The sequence below is a fragment of the Mustela lutreola genome, chromosome 7 (assembly GCF_030435805.1).
Source record: "Mustela lutreola isolate mMusLut2 chromosome 7, mMusLut2.pri, whole genome shotgun sequence".
Taxonomy (NCBI): Eukaryota; Metazoa; Chordata; class Mammalia; order Carnivora; family Mustelidae; genus Mustela; species Mustela lutreola.
The window spans coordinates 107,552,160-107,558,159 of record NC_081296.1 but is presented as its reverse complement, the minus strand read 5'-3'; positions in this window follow the sequence as shown (position 1 = coordinate 107,558,159).

Here is a 6,000-nt window from a genome sequence, read left to right as displayed (position 1 = left end):
TTCATCAAGATCAAAAGCTTTTGCACAGCAAAGGAAACAGTCAACAAAACCAAAGGACAGGGGCACCTGGGTGGCTCAGTGGGTTAAGCCTCTGCCTTTGGCTCAGGTCATGATCTTGGGGTCCTGGGATAGAGCCCTGCATTGGGCTCTCTGCTCAGCCAGAAGCCTGCTTCCCTTCCTCTCTCTCTGTCTGCCTCTCTGCCTACTTGTGATCTCTGTCAGATAAATAAATAAAATCTAAAAAAAAAAAAAAAAAAAAAAGACAACTGACAGAATGGGAGAAGATATTTGCAAATGACATATCAGATAAAGGGCTAGTATCCAAAATCTATTAAAGAACATAGCAAAGTCAACACCCAAAGAACAAATAATCCAATCAAGAAATGGGCAGAGGACATGAACAGACATTTCTGCAAAGAAAACATCCAGATGCCAACAGACACATGAAAAAATGCTCCACATCACTCAGCATCAGGGAAATACAAATCAAAACCACAATGGGATACCACCTCACAGTAGTCAGCATGGCTAAAATTAACTGTGTCTCTTCTTGCTCAGAGTACCTGAGACAGCTTCACAGAGGTTTCCACAGGCCACTGTGTGGCTCCAGCTGAATAATGGTCAACATACACCACAGAGAAAGCTAACAAGCCTGAAGACAACTTGAGATTGGGACCAGAAAGATACCACAGTGACCCACCGGTCAATCATTCAAGATCAGACAGGAATACTGCCAATCTTGACAGGTGCCAGGATGGATAAATGATGACAACATAGAAGAGATGCTCCTGACTCCCAGCTCCAGGATGACTCAATGGCACAGGTGAGAACCCCAGAATCTCAGACCCTGAGATTAATTTTTGACCACCTGACAGAATAGAGATAAAGACAGCACATTTCTTACATAACTGCCTATGTAGCCTGGAATGTGGACCCTCCACATCAGTTAATAAAATAAGTTGCAATTTAACCAAATAGAGATAAAAACATTTTTTAAAAATTTTTACTTTTAATTCCAGTATAGTTAACATATGGTGTGATAGTAGTCTCAGGTGTAGAAGCGAGTGATTCAGCACTTCCACATATTACTCAGTGCTCACCATGATCAGTGTACTGAGAGAAAAACAGTTTTAAGAAACAGGAAAATAGGGCACAACGTGGACAGGGACAGAAGCAAAACGAGAGCCTCTGCCTCAAGGCATGGAGTCACGCGGCATTTGTACTTGCATTACTTGCATAAGGGTCCTCTCCCTGGAACTCCAGTGCCAGGAATTCTTGGGCGGAGAGCGCCACCCACACTCCTACTCCAGAGGCTTCTCACAGTGTGATCTGACACAGGAGGTTGGTTAGGATTACATTTCGGGTAGCAGGAGTTGCAATAAGACATTTCTTTCAGACCCAGAGTTCTGAAAATTCCTTTCCAAGAACACTGAAACCTGAACACTGTAAAGGAAAGAAAGGGTCATGGTTGGGAGAACAATATAAAACAAGATAAAACAGAAAAATAAGGACGGGAATGAAAAAATGAGAGAAGTATAGAGAGATAATGCATAAGATCATGTTAGTGGTCTCTAAGCCGTATCCAATATAACCCCTACTCCTAGGACACCCCCACTAACTCAATGGCTTTACTTTGCTCTAGGTTCACATGACATATCAATTCCATTGCTCACATTTTGCTGGTGCTAATAATGGCACACCAGGTGCCCGCATTTGGCAAAAAGGCCAAAAGTCTTACGTACGTAGTCACTGATACTGAATTTAGGAGTAGGTAAAATAGTCATAAGAGGTCATAACTAGAAACAACTGTAGCTCAATTTCTTCATATTACAAATGAAAAAAAAAAAATCCAGACCCTCTGCAGATAAATTGTTGCCAGAGGCCAAATGTCTAGTTGGTGACAAACCTAAGTCTAGAATCCAGGTGTCCTAATTTCCTAGACCATATTTACTCTGCTCCTTCATCCCCATATGCTGCTATTCACTACATATCTTGAAACACACCTGCTCTCCCTGATTTCTGTCAATAGCACCAACTTTTTCCCCTTCTGTTACTATGAAGGATACAGTTAAGGACAGCTGAAATCAACAGGACCCACCTACAAAAGGAAAGAGGAGGTGCCTGGTGTTTCAGCTGGTTAATCATCTGACTCTTTGATTTCAACTCAGGTCATAATCTCAGGGTTGTGGGATTGACCTCTGTATCAGGCTCACACTCAGCAGGAAGTCTGCTTAGGATTCTTTCTCTCACTCTCCCTCTGTCTCTCCCACTCATGCTCTCTATCTCTCTGTCTCAAATAAATAAATAAATCTTTTAAAAAAGAGAGGGAGAGAAAGTAATGATACCCAGAGATTCTATTTTTCCACCCATAGAGCTATACCTGGGAAAGTTCTGGAAAATGCTTATAATAGTAATAAATAATAATAATTTAAAAAACAATTCATTAGTTCTATAGTCACTATATTAGACTATAGTCAGCTGATGGCGGGATGATAGCAGACCTCATTTGGGGAAAGGGTAAACCATCATTGCATCACCATGGTTTTGGTGAGCTCTAAGGGACAGGCTTAACACAGAGGAAATAAACAGAAGAAATCTGGGCAGGGAAAAAAAAATTGGTTTTTGCTCAATGTTATTGCCAATTAAACTTCTTTGAAAGAAGGAAACAATGTTTATGTTCACATAGGGCATCTTCTAAGAAGGTTGCAATATTTTTTTCAATATGTATCAGAAAACTCTTTGTCCTTGGGGTAAAGCCAAACTTAAGGAAGCCTCATTACCACAGGATATCTTTGCAATTAAGGAGGAACATTAAAAAAGAATGGCATAGCCATTGTAAGGAAGCTGAGAAACTGTTCATGTGTCATAGATATTGAGAAGAAAAAAAAAAAAAAACATTTCCATTTCTGAAAATGGAAATCCCCCAATAAGAATACTGATGCTTCCTGACTTTTGTGGAAAGACAAAATTTCTTTATAAGGACACTTCTGTCCAATTTGAAAAATGAGTTCTGGGCTGTTTTTATGTGTTATCAATTTATAGAGTCTCACGGTACATTAGCATCACTTATCAGGCTACTAGGTCTACTGAGAGGCAGTATAACAGATGGAGGAAGTCAGTGCATTATTCAGTCCCTTCTTGTGGGTTTTTCCAAAGCTAGATATCTAACGACATGACTGTACAGACCATTTCTGGAACTGTTCCCTCATCTTTACTATAATGGAAGGCACCATGATCTTCTTTAATCCATCCTATACCCAATTGATTAACTAATCTTCCCTTTTAAAAAGAGAAGGGGCTGAGAGAATGTTATTCTCCTGCTAGAAATCTATCCATGTCTTCTTATCATATACAGAATAGACTCTAGGCTCGTGAACATGGCATTCAGGGTCCTCTGTGATCTGGCACAAATTTTGCTTGGCACAAAGTGGCAGGTGATTATAGCTTTACTTTCTATATTTGTTGTTATTGTTAATATGCCAGATGGACCTTTAATCTTATTCTTTTAGCTATTTTTTAAGTTTTCATTTCCTCATTTGGCAATTTTCTACTTATAACTTTTGATGGAGGTTTATTAGTTTTTCCAATACATAACTAGGAACTCTCTACCAATTAAAGTTTGTAATCTTATATCAGGAATGTTTTATGACATCTTTTTCAGGCTAGTTGATATGAACTCATGGGTGAATTTAGAAAGTCAAAACACAAAACAGCTTAACTATAGGGCCAGAATTTGTCTTCCTGGCAATTCATGTCTACAATTTCTTTCTGGATAGTTTCCTTCTCACCCTCTGCCCTTGCTGTTTTCTACTAGATTCATATAGAACTACCCAGAGTTTTCTGGCTCCAGATATTTCACACATTGACATTGGCCAATCTTAAGGGTTCTGACCTTTACCAATCTGATAAACTATTGAGAGTTATTGGGTTAATTAAAAAAAAAAAATAAAAGCTGTCTTTTTCCTTCTGGGTGGCAGGACTTCGTGTCCAGGATGCCTTCACTGGACCCAGGTCTTAAGACTTTTGAAACCTAAGTGAGGAAGTTGTCATTTAAGAGTTGCTAGTTTGGGGTGCATGGGTGGCTCAGTGGGTTAAGCCCCTGCCTTTGGCTCAGGTCATGATCTCAGGGTTCTGGGATCGAGCCCCACATCGGGCTCTCTGCTCAGCAGGGAGCCTGCTCCCCACCCCTCTCTCTGACTGCCTCTCTGTCTATTTGTGATCTATCTATCTCTATCAAATAAATAAATAAAATCTTAAAAAAAAAAAAAAAGAGAGAGAGAGGGAGAGAGAGTTACAGGTTCATTTGCACCCAGGAGTGGGGACTACTTCTTTCACCTTTGGAAGAGACTAGTAACTGTTCTTGGGAAAATCTATAAGGTGCTTGACCTTGTTAGTATGTTAACTTGACCACAGATGCTAGGTGATCACATAATATTCTGAAATTGAAGGGAAAGTTTGAAGGGGGAAGCTTTATGATTCCAGGCAGAGCAGTAGTACTTTGGGTTCCAGGTGCAAAGTATGGCCCAGAGCTGGAAAGAGGGCTGATCCCTTCTCCTCCCAACTCAGCCTGGCACTGCTCTGGCAGGCACCCAGATGGTGGAGGCTTAGGGAGAGTAAGAACACAGCACCTTGGCAAGGCTGCCACCAGTATTAGGAGGAGACAGCACCATTAGCAAGACAACAGCAATGTTCCTTCAAACTATTTGGAGGCCAGGAAGGGTGTATGGGTGGACACAGTGTTAGACCAAGGGAAAAGGTTTATGGTGGATAGGATGATTATTGTAGTACACAGAAGAGACCATAAGCTGATATAAGCCATCTCTGGGGAACAACAAGAAATATTTGGAAATATTTGACTAGCGATCAGGTCAGTGGAGACTCAAGTGATAATCTGGGCATTAAAAACTTATGACCCCAATTTACACTTAGTGAAAGGTCTGGCCATACTGATTACACACACTTTAAGGATAAATGCATGAAGATAATGCCTCTACCTTCATTAGGCAACTCTAATTATGGGTGTACGTGAGATCCCATTTAGAAGGAAAGATCCACCATGGCAGGCCTATTGAGGAATTATTTTAAAGTAGGTTGAGCTTTGGGGCGCCTGGGTGGCTCAGTGGGTTAAGCCTCTGCCTTCGGCTCAGGTCATGATCTCAGAGTCCTGGGATCGAGCCCCACATCAGGCTCTCTGCTCCGCCGGGAGCCTGCTTCCTCTCTCTCTCTGCCTACTTGTGATCTCTCTGTCAAATAAATAAATAAAATCTGTTTATTAAAAAAAAAAAAAGTAGGTTGAGCTTCGCAATGTCTTTCCTACCAAAATCCAAACAGTGACTTACAGAGGATGGGCCCCAGGTGGGCCCATGTGAGTATGATGGCAATATCAATAGAGACCATGGGATAAAACAAACACTTAGAAGTACCTGGTTTCAACCTGTACCCCTGGGGATAAAAATATATGTTTATAAAAAATTAAAAATTAAAAAAAAAAAAGAAGAAGTACCTGGTTTCAGCAGTATAGACTAAGTGGCAGTTATGTGCAAGGCCCTGTGCCAGATGAAGCAGGAGCTATCAAAGTGCTTACACTTGGGTTGATTTAAGGAAGGTCTTCTCTCCAATCATTTCAGGGACTTAAGCCTGCTCTTCAAATATGATGGATTGTGTTCCTCTCAAAGAAGCTTCCATCAAATAACTTCTTCTTTTTTTTTTTTTTTTCAAAATAAGTTCATCATCTGCAGTATCTACATGATTATGGTTTTATATTATTTGGCTTTTCCAATAATCTGTATGTGCTTATCTCTCCTGCCCCACTCTCTGTCTTCTACACAGTTCTTCAAATCCTAGGTCAGTGTGTACATGATCCTTTCTGCCTGGAATATTCCTCTGCAGCCCACCTCTACTCACATTTTCAGTTACCTTTTATTCTCCTTTCAGATCCTGCTTTAGGTATCTCTTTTTCTGGAAGGCTTCTGTGACTATCTCCATCTTTGCCCTCACAGA